Raw genomic sequence first — 18,324 nt, 5'->3', positions numbered from 1 at the left:
GAAAAGGGATAAGCTTTTGATTGTTAGAGATTTTATTACAATGAAAGAAAATCAAGATATTACAACTCTATTGTAATACAATACAAAGACCAACAAAGAGATTAAATAAATGTTACAACAATATAATATACATTGTATATACACTATATATATTATATATAAGAAAGGTAAAAGAAGATAAGAACACATGTAATATAATATATGTATATATATAACAAGAGAATAATATATATGTATATATATATAAACACTCTGTAATACCCAGAATTAAGGAAAGGATTAGCAAAACCCTAATTAGATAATTGTGAGTTAATTGAGGAATTATATTATTATATAGTTCAATATATGTGAAATTTTATGAAATTTAACATGTTAAAGACCCCGTTGGTGAGCCAGGGGCATTTTGGTAATTATGACCCAAGAAGGGTAAATTGTTAAGATTAATTTAATTACGTGCTTAGTAGAACTATGTTATTATATAGTATGCCTGTGTTGTCTTTTCAGGTGTGTTCTGACAGGTTGGCGCGGTATAGTCACACCCGGGAATTTCGGGCCGAACCGGGTTCGGGCCCGAAATGTAAATTGAATTGATTAGTTGGCATTTTATTTGATATGTGATAATCTGAAATTTATTTGGCAATATTTGAGTGTGAAATGGCATTTATGCCCTTAAAAAGGAATATGTATGTTGTATAGCCCTAAGGGAAAAATGGTCATTTGACTATAATTAAATTACTTTGAATTAAAGGGGTTTTTGGAAGAAAAAGGATTGATTTTCTGGTTTGTTCATCCTCTCACCCGAACCCTGTCACCCTCTCTTCCCCTTTTGATATTTTCAACTTGATTTGTCAAATTAAAGCTTAAATTGTTGGGGGAAAAAGCTTGCTTTTGGCTTGAGTTTGGAGGAAAGACCATTGCTCTTGCTTTATTGTGGATCAAGGTAGCTTTTTATGATTTTTAATCTTGTTTAGTTGCTGAAATTTATGTTGGAAAAAACTTGGAAAAGAATGATTTGGTCTTTTAATTGCATGTTGTGTTCTTGAGATTAATTTGAGTATGTTCTTGAATAAACCTTTGTATGTTTGATGCTTTGTATTGAAATTGAACTTTGGCTGAGATTTTATGGTATGTTTTTAGCTTGGATTCATGTGTTTCTAGGGTGTTTAATTGCTGGAAAATAGTTTGAGTAGTTGAAGATGATGCTCTTGTTCAAAGAGCTTGATGTGCCATGTTTATGCATGATTTTGAGATGGCTTTTGCAATCTGAATTCTGGGATTGTAATGCATGTAATATGTTAAATTGAGTATCTATTATGTGTTAATAATTCTATAGGTTAATTTGTGAATTGGTTGAGAATTTGGAGTGAAAAGATTGGGTTTTGGGCTGAAAATTCGAAGGTTTGCTGCTGGTTTTCTGGGTTCTGCACCCAGATGCCGCGGCATGCTCTGGAGCATGCCGCGGCCCGCTCCTTTGAGTGAACCTGGGAATTTTTCCCAGGTGCCGCGGCATGGTCTGGAGCATGCCACGGCCCGCCCTCGTGTTTTTGGGCAGTTTGTGTTGAATTTTCAAAAATGCATAACTTTGTGATCCGAACTCCGATTCGGGAGTTCTTTATATCGTTGGAAAGCTCGTTCCGAGCTCTGTATGATTATCTGAGTTATAAATGCCATGTTTGAATTTTATGAGTTGAAAATCAGGGGTTAACCCTAAGTGTGAATTATCCCGGATTTGTGTGACTAGGATTACCGGCACCTGATCAGGAGCACCCGGGGATTCGGAATCTCCTTTTATAGCTGGACAACAGGTAAGACAGTAGTTTGCACGTAGAGTATGCGCAGTGGCGCTTATGTGAATATGATATGCATGAATGTTTAGTAACCGGGATTAGGGTTATTACCCTAATAGGAACGGTCTGTTAGCCTAGGGTTATTACTCTAGTGGAATATGTGTATAATGCCATGCCATGTTAAATGAAATGAAATTTAAGGATTATGCGCTCAAGGCATAATCAGGTTGGACTCGGTACTCATAACCGAGATGAACCACTTCTAAGGCCTTAATGTAATTAGACGTGTGAGAGCAACACGTGGGTCTACGTCACGTAGATTTAATTAGATGTGTGAGCGCAACACATAGGTCTACGCCACGTAGACATAAATGGGCATGTTGATATAGTGATCAGGTCTGTGCCATACAGACATATATGTGAATAAGCATAATATATGTGTTATGATTTATACTGTCTTGCTGGGCTTGGCTCACGGGTGCTCTACTGTGCAGGAAAGGGTAAGGCAATAGCTGATCAGCCATGAGTTTCTGGAGCAGACGAAGAATGTACATGTTCACGCCACTTCAGACCAAGCGGGTTATGGGTCTAGCAGTGTTGACTTTTGTATTCTGTTTTGCCGCTTAGGTCGGCTAGTAAGAAAGAGCTTGTAATAATTTTGTAAATATTTTTGGGATCCCAACTATGTTTGAAAAGTTTAAATATATTACAAGTTTATTTTCAGTCTGTTTAATATAAAAGTTTAAATTCTGCGCTATTTTTTAATTAGTAATCCCGGTTAGGGGATTAGGGTTTCATAATCATTTTTGGGTAGCGTGCCTAATTATTTAGGGCGTTACAATTTGGTATCAGAGCGCCAAGGTTTTTAAACTTCCTGTAGACCGGCCGAACATGTACATTCGTCGTCAGAGATAAGCTCGACTCATGGTGCAGTAAGTATTGAGAGTAAATACTTGACTGTATGTGTGACCATCTGTTTACCGCTTTCCATTTTAGGCAGTATGCAAGCATCTAGAATATGTATGTGTTATGTGATGCCATGCTATAAATGTTAATTATTATGTGTATATGAATGAGGTAAATAGATGAGTTAGGGTTTAAGGCAATAAGTGCGCAAGTGTGGTATCAGTGCTTAACTCGCTGGGGTTGTTGATTTCAGGGGTACTAGTAATGGACCCTCCGCAATCATCTAGACCACAGGGCGAGCAAGTAGAGCCCGAGGCTACCCGAACCGATCCACCCGCACCGCCTCCACCTCCGCAAAATCCAGGGGATAATGCGGAGGCTGTTAATGCTAATCCTCCTGCTGATTGGCAGCAGATGTTTCATGAAATGCGGAGTGTTATACTTCGTCAAGAAGAAGAGTTGCAACGTTTGAGGCAACAAGCTGTTCCAGCTAATCAAGGGTTACCACCAGCTCCTGTGCCAGTGGTGGGTAACCAAGGGTTTGTTATGCCGCATCGGGACTCTGTGTTCGAGCGGTTTGTGAAGCTGCAACCTCCAGTTTTTCTGGGAGGTATCGACATTATTAAGGCCGATCAGTGGATGAGCACTGTTACCCGGATCCTCGATAATATGGGGGTGACGGGAACTGAGAGGGTAAATTGTGCGGCCTTTATGTTTCAAGATCATGCCCGCGTCTGGTGGGACATAGTGAATCAAACCCGAGATGTCAGTGTGATGACATGGGATGAGTTTAAGAAACTTTTTGAAGAAAAGTTTTATAATGTGGCTGTACGGACTTCACACCAGGAAGACTTTGTGAAGTTGACTCAAGGGAAGATGTCGGTGGCTGAATATACTCTGGAATTTGACCGATTATCCAAATTTGCTGGTGATTTGGTGCCTACCGACTTTACCAGAAAACAAAAGTATGTTCGAGGACTGAATGCTACAATCAGTCGAGACTTGAAAATTACCACATCCCATGACACCCTGTATAAGAGGGTGGTAGATTTGGCCTTAATTGCTGAAGAGGCTAAGCAGCAAGTGATGAAAGAGCAGGCTGTAAAGGATGCCGCCATGGCATCAAACCCTCCTGCTGGTGGTAATTTCAGTAAGGGGATCGACAGTAGCAACCCTGAGCACAAGCGGAAGGCTGAGGCTTCCGGAGCTTCAGGAGGAAATAGAAAGTTTTGGGGAAACAGAGGTGGCCGTCAAGGCCGCGGGTCCTCATTCCGGTCATACCCTGAGTGTCCTAAATGTAAGAAGCATCATCCTGGTGAGTGCCGAGCCAAGGCATGTTTCCAGTGTGGCGTGGTGGGCCACTTTATCAGGGATTGTCCCCAAGCTAAGAAAGAAGAGCCTAAGAAGAATGTTGCTCAGAACCCGGGGCGACTTTTCACTATAATTTAGGCAGATGCTGATGCTAGTCAGTCAGTTGTGACAGGTCAGTTATCTATTAATGGTTGTGCTTATACTGTGTTATTTGATTCTGGAGCTACTCATTCATATGTATCGAGTAGAGTGATAGAAAGTTTGCATAAGCCATGTGATATTTATGCTTCGGGGTTTGGAACCCTGTTACCCTCGGGAGACCTGATAGTATCCACAAGGTGGATTCGGTCCTTGTCTTTTTGGATTGACGGTTGTGAATTGACCGCCAATCTAATTGAACTGCAATTATCTGATTTTGACATAATCCTGGGAATGGATTTTCTGTCTAAGTATGGAGCAATGATCGACTGTAAACGGAAGATGGTGGTGTTTGAGCCCGAGAGTGCTAACCCAGCGGTGTTCGTGGGTAAAGTTCAGGGGGCACGCATACCAAGAATATCGTTGTTGAAAGCTAAAGACCTGATGGGTAGAGGTTGTCTAGGGTTCATAGTCACTGCAGTGGACACTAGCCAACCTGTGACATCAGGGCCTGAGGATATGAAATTGGTATGTGAGTTCCTTGATGTCTTTCCAGAAGATTTGCCGGGATTGCCACCTGTTCGGGAAATTGAATTTGTTATTGAACTGGCTCCGGGAGTGGATCCAGTGTCTAAGGCACCGTACCGAATGGCTCCAGCTGAGTTGAAGGAATTGAAGATACAGTTGCAAGAATTATTGAATCTGGGATTCATTAGACCGAGCTACTCACCTTGGGGTGCTCCGGTTCTATTTGTGAAGAAGAAAGACGGAACCCTGCGAATGTGTATTGACTACCGAGAGTTGAACAAGCTTACCATTAAGAACAAATATCCTTTACCTCGAATTGATGATCTGTTTGATCAACTGAAGGGGAAGACGGTCTTTTCTAAGATCGATCTTCGCTCAGGCTATCATCAGCTGAGAATTCGAGAGGAAGATATCCCGAAAACTGCGTTCCGTACTCGGTATGGACATTATGAATTTCTTGTGATGTCTTTTGGACTCACTAATGCCCCGGCGGCATTCATGGATTTGATGAATCGGGTGTTTAAGGATTATCTGGATAGGTTCGTGATTGTGTTTATTGACGACATTTTAGTGTACTCTGAGACGGAAGAAGAGCATGAATTGCATCTCAGAGCGGTTTTACAAAGGTTACGGGATCACAAGCTTTATGCTAAATTTAAAAAGTGTGAGTTCTGGTTATCTCGTGTCTCATTCTTGGGGCACATAGTGGATAAAGATGGGATCATGGTGGATCCGGCCAAGATTGAAGCTGTTCGGGATTGGCCAGCACCGAAATCAGCTACAGAGGTTAGAAGTTTTCTGGGTTTGGCTGGTTATTACCGTCGGTTCGTTGAGGGTTTTTCTAAAATTGCTGTACCCTTAACGGAGCTGACTCGAAAGAATCAGAAATTTGTTTGGACTGATCGATGTGAGAAAAGTTTCCTGGAGTTAAAGCAACGCTTGATTACCGCTCCTGTACTAACTCTTCCTTCAGATAAGGAGAGATTTGTGGTATATTGTGATGCCTCGAGACAGGGTCTCGGCTGTGTGCTTATGCAGGCAGGGAGGGTAATAGCTTATGCTTCTCGACAGTTAAAGGAGTACGAGCAGAGGTACCCTACTCACGATTTAGGACTCGCAGCAGTGGTATTTGCGCTAAAGATTTGGCGGCATTACCTTTATGGCGAGAAATGTGAGATATACAATGCTCACAAAAGTCTGAAGTATTTCTTTACCCAGAAAGACTTGAATATGAGACAGAGGCATTGGCTAGAACTGGTGAAAGATTATGATTGTGAGATTCTTTATCACCCTGGTAAAGCCAATGTAGTTGCTGATGCCCTAAGTAGAAAAGGTCAGGGTCAGCTGAGTTCTATGAAGCACATCTCTCAACAATTGGCAAATGAAATGACTCGAGCTCAAATTGAGTTGGTTGTGGGGCAATTGGCTAATATTACCCTGCAATCCACTCTTCTTCAGAGAATTAAAGAAGTGCAAAAGCAGGATTCAGAATTGATAAAAACCCGAGCTAGGGTTTCGGCCGGAAAGGCTAGTGATTTTTCAGTGGATGAAACGGGAATGTTGAGATTTGGGAATCGAATTTGTGTGCCTATGGATGAGAACATCAAGAAAGAAATCATGGATGAGTCTCACACGACTCCTTATTCAGTTCATCCAGGGTCGACAAAGATGTACCAAGACCTAAAAGCCATGTTTTGGTGGCCAAGTATGAAGAATGACATCGCTGAGTATGTTGCAAAGTGTTTTACGTGTCAGCAAGTGAAGGCTGAACACCAGCGACCTGCAGGGTTGCTGCAACCGCTGAAAATACCAGAATGGAAATGGGAAGATATAACTATGGATTTCGTGGTAGGTATGCCTAGAACCACGGGACAGTTTGACTCTGTGTGGGTCATAGTGGACAGATTTACAAAGTCTGCTCACTTTTTACCTGTTCGGACGAACTTCTCCATTGATCAGGATGCTGAGTTATATGTCAGAGAAATTGTTCGTCTGCATGGTGTCCCAAAGTCCATTGTATCGGATAGAGATCCGAAGTTTACATCAAGATTCTGGGAAAGTCTGCATCGAGCTATGGGAACTCAGTTAAAGTTCAGCACAGCTTTTCATCCTCAGACGGATGGACAATCCGAGAGGACCATTCAGATTTTAGAAGACATGCTACGGGCATGCGTGCTTAACTTTGAAGGATCATGGGTAAAGTACCTTCCCCTGATCGAGTTTTCTTATAATAACAGCTATCAGGCAACAATCGGGATGGCTCCTTATGAACTTTTGTATGGAAGGAAATGTAGATCGCCCATTCACTGGGATGAAGTGGGTGAAAGAAAGTTCTTGGGTCCCGAAGCTGTTCAGAAAACAAGTGAGGCAGTTGACAAAATTAGAGCGCGAATGCTCGCGGCTCAGAGTAGGCAAAAGAGTTATGCCGATCCAAAGCGTCGAGACATTAATTTTCAGGTCGGAGACATGGTATTTCTCAGAATAGCTCCGATGAAAGGCATAAAACGCTTTGGGAAGAAAGGAAAACTTAGCCCGAGGTTCATTGGACCTTTTGAAATCCTTGAGAGGATAGGGCAAGTGGCGTACAGATTGGCTATGCCCCCAGCGCTGGCAGCTGTACATAATGTGTTTCATGTTTCAATGCTTCAGAAGTATGTCTCAGACTCGTCCCATGTTCTGAGTTATGAAGCGTTGGAATTACAACCGGACTTATCATACGAGGAACAACCAGTGCAGATACTTGATAAAAGAGAGAAAGTCTTGAGAAGCAAGACTGTGGCACTGGTGAAAGTACTGTGGAAGAACAGTAAAATAGAAGAGGCAACCTGGGAGCTCGAGACGGATATGCAGCAGAAATATCCGGAGTTGTTCAGGTAAATTTCGGGACGAAATTTCTATAAGGAGGGGGTAATTGTAATACCCAGAATTAAGGAAAGGATTAGCAAAACCCTAATTAGATAATTGTGAGTTAATTGAGGAATTATATTATTATATAGTTCAATATATGTGAAATTTTATGAAATTTAACATGTTAAAGACCCCGTTGGTGAGCCAGGGGCATTTTGGTAATTATGATCCGAGAAGGGTAAATTGTTAAGATTAATTTAATTACGTGCTTAATAGAACTATATTATTATATAGTATGCCTGTGTTGTCTTTTCAGGTGTGTTCTGACAGGTTGGCGCGGTATAGTCACACCCGGGAATTTCGGGCCCGAACCCTGTGTTCTGACAGGTTGGCGCGGTATAGTCACACCCGGGAATTTCGGGCCGAACCGGGTTCGGGCCCGAAATGTAAATTGAATTGATTATTTGGCATTTTATTTGATATGTGATAATCTGAAATTTATTTGGCAATATTTGAGTGTGAAATGGCATTTATGCCCTTAAAAAGGAATATGTATGTTATATAGCCCTAAGGGCAAAATGGTCATTTGACTATAATTAAATTACTTTGAATTAAAGGGGTTTTTGGAAGAAAAAGGATTGATTTTCTGGTTTGTTCATCCTCTCACCCGAACCCTCTCACCCTCTCTTCCCCTTTTGATATTTTCAACTTGATTTGTCAAATTAAAGCTTAAATTGTTGGGGAAAAAAGCTTGCTTTTGGCTTGAGTTTGGAGGAAAGACCATTGCTCTTGCTTTATTGTGGATCAAGGTAGCTTTTTATGATTTTTAATCTTGTTTAGTTGCTGAAATTTATGTTGGAAAAAGCTTGGAAAAGGATGATTTGGTCTTTTAATTGCATGTTGTGTTCTTGAGATTAATTTGAGTATGTTCTTGAATAAACCTTTGTATGTTTGATGCTTTGTATTGAAATTGAACTTTGGCTGAGATTTTATGGTATGTTTTTAGCTTGGATTCATGTGTTTCTAGGGTGTTTAATTGCTGGAAAATAGTTTGAGTAGTTGAAGATGATGCTCTTGTTCAAAGAGCTTGATGTGCCATGTTTATGCATGATTTTGAGATGGCTTTTGCAATCTGAATTCTGGGATTGTAATGCATGTAATATGTTAAATTGAGTATCTATTATGTGTTAATAATTCTATAGGTTAATTTGTGAATTGGTTGAGAATTTGGAGTGAAAAGATTGGGTTTTGGGCTGAAAATTCGAAGGTTTGCTGCTGGTTTTCTGGGTTCTGCACCCAGATGCCGCGGCATGCTCTGGAGCATGCCGCGGCCCGCTCCTTTGAGTGAACCTGGGAATTTTTCCCAGGTGCCGCGGCATGGTCTGGAGCATGCCACGGCCCGCCCTCGTGTTTTTGGGCAGTTTGTGTTGAATTTTCAAAAATGCATAACTTTGTGATCCGAACTCCGATTCGGGAGTTCTTTATATCGTTGGAAAGCTCGTTCCGAGCTCTGTATGATTATCTGAGTTATAAATGCCATGTTTGAATTTTATGAGTTGAAAATCAGGGGTTAACCCTAAATGTGAATTATCCCGGATTTGTGTGACTAGGATTACCGGTACCTGATCAGGAGCACCCGGGGATTCGGAATCTCCTTTTATAGCTGGACAACAGGTAAGACAATAGTTTGCACGTAGAGTATGCGCAGTGGCGCTTATGTGAATATGATATGCATGAATGTTTAGTAACCGGGATTAGGGTTATTACCCTAATAGGAACGGTCTGTTAGCCTAGGGTTATTACTCTAGTGGAATATGTGTATAATGCCATGCCATGTTAAATGAAATGAAATTTAAGGATTATGCGCTCAAGGCATAATCAGGTTGGACTCGGTACTCATAACCGAGATGAACCACTTCTAAGGCCTTAATGTAATTAGACGTGTGAGAGCAACACGTGGGTCTACGTCACGTAGATTTAATTAGATGTGTGAGCGCAACACATAGGTCTACGCCACGTAGACATAAATGGGCATGTTGATATAGTGATCAGGTCTGTGCCATACAGACATATATGTGAATAAGCATAATATATGTGTTATGATTTATACTGTCTTGCTGGGCTTGGCTCACGGGTGCTCTACTGTGCAGGAAAGGGTAAGGCAATAGCTGATCAGCCATGAGTTTCAGGAGAAGACGAAGAATGTACATGTTCACGCCACTTCAGACCAAGCGGGTTATGGGTCTAGCAGTGTTGACTTTTGTATTCTGTTTTGCCGCTTAGGTCGGCTAGTAAGAAAGAGCTTGTAATAATTTTGTAAATATTTTTGGGATCCCAACTATGTTTGAAAAGTTTAAATATATTACAAGTTTATTTTCAGTCTGTTTAATATAAAAGTTTAAATTCTGCGCTATTTTTTAATTAGTAATCCCGGTTAGGGGATTAGGGTTTCATAATCATTTTTGGGTAGCGTGCCTAATTATTTAGGGCGTTACACACTCACTCACAACCTTGAGTGTAGATTAGTAGGGATCACCATGACTTGAACAAGGTATTACACCTTTGTCCAAAAGCTTATTTTCCCCTATCTCTAAGCACTAAGGGAACTCTCATGGAAATAGCTTTGGGAATTATCAAGCCTTAGGGTTTTCTAGCAAAGTGCTTTCTTGATAGAAAACTTGACATCTCTTACTCCCAAATGAGCACCATAGACCTCCTTTATGTAGTGTTTAGGATATCACAATTTAAAATTCAAAATTCATAAGTCATAACCTCCATGGATGTTATGGACTCAATAAAGAGATGTAGCTCATGCACACCATAACTCCTATACCATTAAGAATTTCAAATAAAGATGTGTAACACCTTTTACACTCTTAATGTGGGTGATGATGGTGGAGGTTACTCATAGTAACAAGTAACTCCTAAATGTTACAAAAAGATGACAACTAATATACATTGTCATATGTTACATATTATTAGTTTATTACACATATTTAATCTATATATTATATTATTATAAATAATATAACATAAAGTATAGATTGTATAGCTATAGACAAAGGAGGATTGATTCCATTAGCCAAGGTTTAATATGTAGGCTGCTAAATTGATGTGTAAGCTGCTGCTTTGCCTCTGTTTTTTGTGAGGCTTTGTTTGTATCTTGTCTGTTGATTAATGAGAACACTTCTCCTTTGATCAAAAAATAAAATTTAGAAATAGAAACTCTACGATAATAAATAACTAAATATAATAACTTACGGGCACTCTACAAACCAACCTTCTATGATTGATCTTCATGATATACGTGTTGATTATTGGTAAGATATTAACATATATGTTGCTAAGTAATAATATTTTAAAAAAAGTAAGATAGCAAAATAAATATTGTTTATTATTTATTATTATTTTGAATTATGTGATTTTTGTTTATAGAGATATATATTTGATAAGAAAATCACGTTATTTTTTTTTTTTTTTGAAAATAGTTTACTTCTTTTTTATTTTTATTTAAATGTGTAATTTAAATGTTGATATCGTGAAAAATTACACTTACAACTTAAATAGTCTAAACTTATATAATAATTACTCTTTGCATAATTGTTAAGAAAAAAATAAGTCCATTGAAGTTTGTTAAAACTTTACAATTATAAATTCAGATTATAAATAAAAGACATCACTTCAAGAGAAAAATAACTTGAAAATGAAATAAATAATTAAGAAAGAGAATGACCTGCCAAGTTATTGATGTTCACAAAACCACTAATACAAAGTAAACTTGTTAATATTTACGTAGCCACTAATTGATAGTTTGATACTAAACAAATATGTGTTATCCACACAATTAATATGAAGCATAAGAATAAAATAGGAAGATTAATACTAACTTTTCTATTAAAAAATTTATTGCTAAAGAAATTAACTTTTGAAAATCTTTGCGCTAATAGAAATTTATTCCGTGTTAAAATAATAAGCACCGGGAGATAGTTAGAAGAAGTATAATTCTTATCAAAGATAAAATAAAACATACCTTGACATATGATGCATGATTATTAATCCTCATCAATTGACTATTCATAACAGAAAACTCCCATGCATATTGCATTGAATGGGGTAAAAAAGAATATTATAAAGAGTACACAATCATAAATAATTAAATTAACTTATTAATTTAGGTAGAGAGACGTGGAGGAAGAAAGCTTAGATAGATTTATAGGGTTATGTTATTATTTATTTATTATTTATATTGAACAAAATTAAGTTATGGAAGAAGTATATTTATTATAGAAATTTAGATATTTATATAAATATTTTTTTAATTAATTAATCAATTAATATTTATAAATTTAATAAAAAATTAAAAAAGGAGAGAATTAAGGAGATAATTGATAGAAGCATTTAGAGAGATTTTAGAGTGGCACATCACCGCTTCATACTTCTCATTTATATAGATAGATAGATAGATAGATAGATACTATAGAACTGATATTTTCTGGAAAAATTTTATTTACTACTAAAAAGAAAAAATCCTACTACAAAAAATAAAATTCTAATTATATAAGACCATTTTATTCTAATAATTCTACACTATACTTAGAAAGTTTAAATTTAATTTGTTTCAAAATTTGAAAAATATCTTTCTCTCTGTATCTCTCTCACATTTTCTAAAAGAACTTGACAGTTAGCTTCATTGTTTGTTTCTCGCACTCATTTTCTCCATTGATAGTGACACTCCGTCTCCGTCTTTGTCTCTCTCATTCTTTTTCTCCATCGGTAGCGACACTCCATTGACGATGGAAGGTCGAAGACCCGAAGACCCTAAGATTGAAGCCTTACATCGACGCTCCATCCCATTCTCCATTGTTGAGACATCTTAGTCTACCCATCAACGGTCGACGAACGAATATTCAAAGACCCAAAGACCTAACTCGTGGAAATCCAAAATCTCGTCTTTCGTCGCCATCTATAATTTGTCCTTCGCTGCCATCTAACCCGTCAAAACTCTAAATCCCCATAAGGTATTTTTTTTAAAAAAAAATCGTTGTCAGTTTAAGAATAATATGTTTGATTTTTTTTATTGTGGTTGATTTAGATTGATTGTTCATTTTTTGTGTTGAAATACACTTAGTTTTTTTAGTTTTTTTTTTTGAGTTTTTGCTCGGATTTATATGGTGCTTATGATATTTTTTGATATGGTAAGGTGGTGGTTGAGAAAAAAATAGAGCCGATGTAGTGTTGGTTGAGAAAAAATGAAACTGGTGTTTGTTCTCGATTAATTATCGACGGATTCTCAATAGGTTCTCGATAAGATTTAGCTTTTATTTTTAGTCATTATGTTTAGTTATTATCGACTAATTATCGATACGTTCTTGACATATTATCGATAGTTCAAGTATTGCAAAAACCAATTTGCCATTTGGTTATTTTCAGCAATGTGAACAAGCCACATGTGCATGTCTATTCAATTAGGTTCACATTGTTAGAAATATTTCACCAGAATCTAGATTTACTAATATGTATATTGGATTATAATTCTATAATCTAACATCCTAAATATAAATTTCATAAAAACAAAGAATTAAACACATAAATGTATAAAAATTCTTACATTGATGGTAGCGGTATAACTCATTCCGTTCAGATTTCTAACTCTTGATCCTTTCTGTTGTAGAGTATGATCAAGATTTGAACTTGGATTTTTCTTCAGGTAACAAAACGACTGCACAATCTTCCACACTATTTTGACTCTTGAGTATTGCCTTGAAATATGTGGACAATTACTCAATCACTCAAGGTTTAAAAGTTTTAAGAAGAAGAAGAAGAGAATTCAAAAATTATGAAAACTTTCTTTGATTTTCTATTTGTCTAACAAAGTGAATTAATAGTGTTATGAAAAATAAGAGCTATCATATTCTATTTATATTGTAACTTTAGGGCTAAATTTAAAATTTAATATAGAATATAAAAAAGATAAAAATAGCTTTATTTAAACCCTTGTGGACGAAAATACATAGGTGGGCCCATGAGTTTTAATTTTTCCATTTTATTGAAACTTATATTTCTTTTCAAAAATACTCTTTTTCATTCTAACTATATAAATGCTAATTTTATGTATTTAATAATTATAATCAATTATCAAATTAAATTTTCATTTACCTTATTTATTAATTAGACCTTTTATAGTCTCTTAATTAATAAATAAACTCTAAACCTCTTTTTCTTCTCAAAATTGCCCTTCTTTAGTGAAACTCATAAATAAGACATAGTCTTATTTAGAATTTTAATCGATTAATAAAATTAATTAATTGAGTCTACAAGACAATATTATCTCAAGTAGTGTGGGGACCATGAGCCTATTTAATCAAGCTTTCAACAAGTAGTTCTAGAATTTACCGAGTAATTTTTCTATCTTATTAATTCCTCCTGACTCCACTATAGATTCAGAATTGCACTCTTGATTACAAAGAACACTCTATACCAAGTATAGATACGCTATAAATTATCCATTATGTCAATTTAAATAATCAATGGATGATTTACATCGAGTAGGGAGACACTACTACAAAAAGGAGTATTCGCGACGGTTCTAAAAACGCTTTTTTTCAGGAACTGTCGCTAATAAATTTAAATGACTATTTTAAACCGTCGAGAAAAATTGAGTATTCCCGACGGTTTAGAACAGTTGTTATGCAAATCCGTGAAAATTTTAAGTAAAAACGCGATATTTTAGTCGGGATTATACCCGACGGTTTAAAACTGTCGCGTATACTATAGCCAACGGTTTAGAACCGTCGGCTATAGTATACCCGACGGTTTTAAACCGTCGGGGATAACCCCAACTGAATGTAACATCGTTTCACTTCCTTTCTCTTATTTCATGCCCTAGCTATCTCTCTCTCAAACCCAGCGGCTAGCAGCACACCTAAACCCCGAAAAGCCACCCACTCAATCTCAATCTCTATTATCTCTCTCGAAACCCCTTTAGTTGATCCTTGATCTCTCCATCTATCTCTCTCTCTATCCTCAACATTTTCTTTCTCACATCATATATCTCCTCCATACTGGTAAGTGCATATATACATATCTATACTGTCTATATAAAGATGAAGTGTATTTTTGATTTTCGTCCATCTATTTTGTGGTGTTGTATAACATTTTTATTTTGTCTTTTTATACACTTTTATTTATTTTAATTTTAAAACTTCCTACCAGGTGTTCTTTTCACCTATTTCTTCCTCACAGCCATGTTTAATTTCAGGAGTTCAAGCTCAAAGAAAATGGATTTCTACTACAGGTGGTGGTGATATATAGATAATCGGGCGCTAATTTTGGATTATTTATATAAAGATGAAGGTTCCTTCTCTTTCTTTGTTCATCTATTTGTGTTCATTTCTGATTTTTTTGTGTTTTGGTTTATGGATTTTAAATGAAGAAACCTACTGATTGTTTATTTTCATCTTTCATGGACAATTTTCCAGTTTAGGTAACTTTCATGAAAACCCAATTCATAAAAGGGTTAGTTTATGAAACAGATTTCCAAATTGTTCCATGGTACTCCCTCTATAGTTGAACGAAAATTGCTCTTTACACCAATTACTTCCACAACCCAAGAGCCCATTGAAATTATTCTTGCCATTTTTTTTTGTTGTTCCACCATGCTTAATTGATTGTCTAGTGGCAAAGTACTCTAACATTATGTATAGATTTTACAACACTAAATCATGCTTTTTCTAAAGAATTAAATGGGTTCACTTGAAGCTTTGAGTAATTGGGTATTATGTTAACCAGAATATGCTCAATAGTGGTAATTTTGATTTAATTTTAGCTATGTAATCTCAGTTATTACATGATTCCAAGAAGAATAATTGAGTGTGGTATTTTTATTTATAATGTTTATTAATTGTTAACATATTCTGGTTAATAACACTAAATCGTCTGAATTCGAAGAATACAACTTTAACTTTAGTTATTTGTTTACAGTAGGAAAATAATCTTATAGTGGTTGGTTTTGTATTTAATTTTTATTCACATCAGCTTGAACTTTGAGCTATCATCCTATACTTTGTAATTGAGTTATGTTCGGAATTATCATTTGAGTTTTTCTATTCCATTACCTCAACTAGCTAATATCTTGGCTATGTTTAAATGGCATCATCATATGATTTATTGGTTGACTTAAAAATATTAAATTGCTTATGGGTATGGCTAATGATCTAGGTTTCCGCTAGGCCAAGTAGTATTTTATTTTTCAATAATAATTCTCATGAATTAGTTTTAATTTGGAAATTGTAAAATGATTGATGGGAGTAGAGTCTTCAGAGAAATTCTAACTGTTTTAAAGCATATTCTGACTTCCTAATGCTATACAAAGGATGTGTTTGTATCATAAATTAAAAGGAAATTATTCTAGCTTAACTTTCAAGTGTAGACACATTTCCTCATTTATTTGTTTTGTTGAAACATGATGCCTGGATTTAATTAATTGTCATTTACAAGCTCCTTCCCAAACATAATTCTGTTTTGTTGCAGAGTGCTCCACTGCCAATCTTGGAGAGTCACGAGCTCTTATCTCTAACTCTTGACTCTTGAGCTCCAATGCTTAGATTTAATTTCTTGTCATTTAATTAATGTTTATGTCCTATATATATGTATAGATCAAATTGTAGTGAATGATTCTCTTTTTTGTTATTGGAATTTGAATGATAGTGGCACAACATATTATATTGTTTATAATTGGCTCAAATTTTATCTTCTATAATTATATAGGTATGTCTTATTGTTGATAGTTTGGGTTTAATTTTTTTTTGTAGGAAAAATCAATAAGTTTGAAGAAATAAGTTATTCCAAAGAACTTATTATCGAAGCAAGAATGTGTCGAGATGCCATTTTATACTCATTACTTTTAGTTTTGCTATTTTCTTAGTGTTTTGGTGTATAGCTATTAAAGAGATTCTTAAATTATTTGTTGTATATAATAAAAAAAAATTGTTTACATTATTTGTTGTTATGTTTTTAAAAATATAAACTATGTATAAATACATTATATATTATAAATTTTTATTTATTCATTTATAATTATAGTTATTTTATTAATAAATTTTTATTTATACTAAATTCGGTTGATGATTATGATTATGATATAAATGAATATATAATAAAAATTTAAAATTATCAAAATTTTAAAATAATAATAAAAAAATAGGTTATTATACTATAGGTGACGGTTTTAAATCGTCGCCTATAAAAGGTAATAGGCGATGATTCAAAACCGTGCCTAATACTATAGGCGACGGTTTAAAACAGTCGCCTATAGTATTAGGCACGGTTTTAAACCGTCGCCTATACCCTGTTATAGGCGACGGTTTTAAACCGTCGGGAAATCAACATTAGCGACGATTTTGAACCGTCGCCTATTCTGTCTGTTTTACGACGGTCGTATAGGCGACGGTTATAGAAACCGACGGGAATACTTTAAACGACTGTTTAAAAATGTCGGGAAAACCCATTTTTGTAGTAGTGAGAAGTATACCATTTACCCTTCAATGTATTGTATCCTTAAAATACTTAGCTACTTGTAAATAATATTCTAGTAAACTAATATAATTATTAAAATAAGTACTCTACCATTTAAACTCCGTTAGCCAAGCTCTAAGGAAACAATCTGTTGACCGAGGTTTTCGGCAACCAATATAATAATAATAATTAAGAGAGCTATAAAGGATTAAGAGAGAGAATTTTACGTGGTTGGGGCATTAATGAGCCTTAGTCGACGAGTCTGTGTATTTATGATAGTATTTATTACAGAGAATGTTCCTGGTGGATTTTTCCTCTTCTAGTTCTTATGGAACCCAGAATTCTCGACCCCTGCCTTAATGAGTTTGGGGGGTATTTATAGTATTTTTGTGGGGTGATCCCTAGAATTGAGGTACATGTCTTTCTACAATTATCAGTAAAGGCACACATTCCCAATGAATATATCATAGGAAATGCATGGTCTAATCCCTAGGCTTTGTAGGGGTTTTATGGATGTAGTCCTTTATCCTTTTTGACTGATGTGAGTCCTCATAAAGTAGCCGTCACTAGGCTCATTAATCATAGCATAGTAGCTGCAGAGAGGGGGTTGTGTCGTCAGACTTTAAGATATATGGCAGTTTCAATACGCCTCCTCCCATGCGGCATTAAATGCGAGATGACTGTTCAGATAGGATCTGACACCTCCCGGAGAAGCTTTGTCGTAGCCTTGCTCTCCGGGAGCATGTGAGACTTACATGCCTTCTCCGGGAGGCATGTCTAAAGCTGATCCCCTTGGTTAAAGAGACTTAGCTGATTTATTTAAATGCTAAACCCTTTCCACCTACGTGCCATCATCCGGTTGGTCCAAGTATTTTGGGCAAAATCAGGTGCAACATTTATCCCCAAGCCTTGTTTGGTGATGAAGTGAACAAGGCTTGCTTAGATGCCTCCGGTTGCCTTATCAGCTTCCTGGCATGTGCTTCGGGCGTGTGGTGACATTTTAATGACCATCATTATTGCAGTTATTTGCTTTTTGCAGGCGTCGATTCATTTCTTGTCCATTTATTGATACGACACATTAAATGGGTGTCAGACGGGTTTTCTACCGCCCTGATGAGCGTTTAATCCAACCGTTGGATCTTTAGAATTCGAATCGATTGCCATCCTGACCGTACGATGGTGGCTGATCACAGCTGTCTCACACCTGTTCTGGCCTATAAAAGCCAGCCTTCTCACTTCATTTGGTTACTTTCAGCATTTCACCAAAATTTCTCAAGGGTTTTTCAGAGAGAAA

The sequence above is a fragment of the Cannabis sativa genome, chromosome 9 (assembly GCF_029168945.1).
Source record: "Cannabis sativa cultivar Pink pepper isolate KNU-18-1 chromosome 9, ASM2916894v1, whole genome shotgun sequence".
NCBI lineage: Eukaryota > Viridiplantae > Streptophyta > Magnoliopsida > Rosales > Cannabaceae > Cannabis > Cannabis sativa.
The sequence above is the reverse complement of the archived record's forward strand: the minus strand, read 5'-3'. Positions refer to the sequence as shown.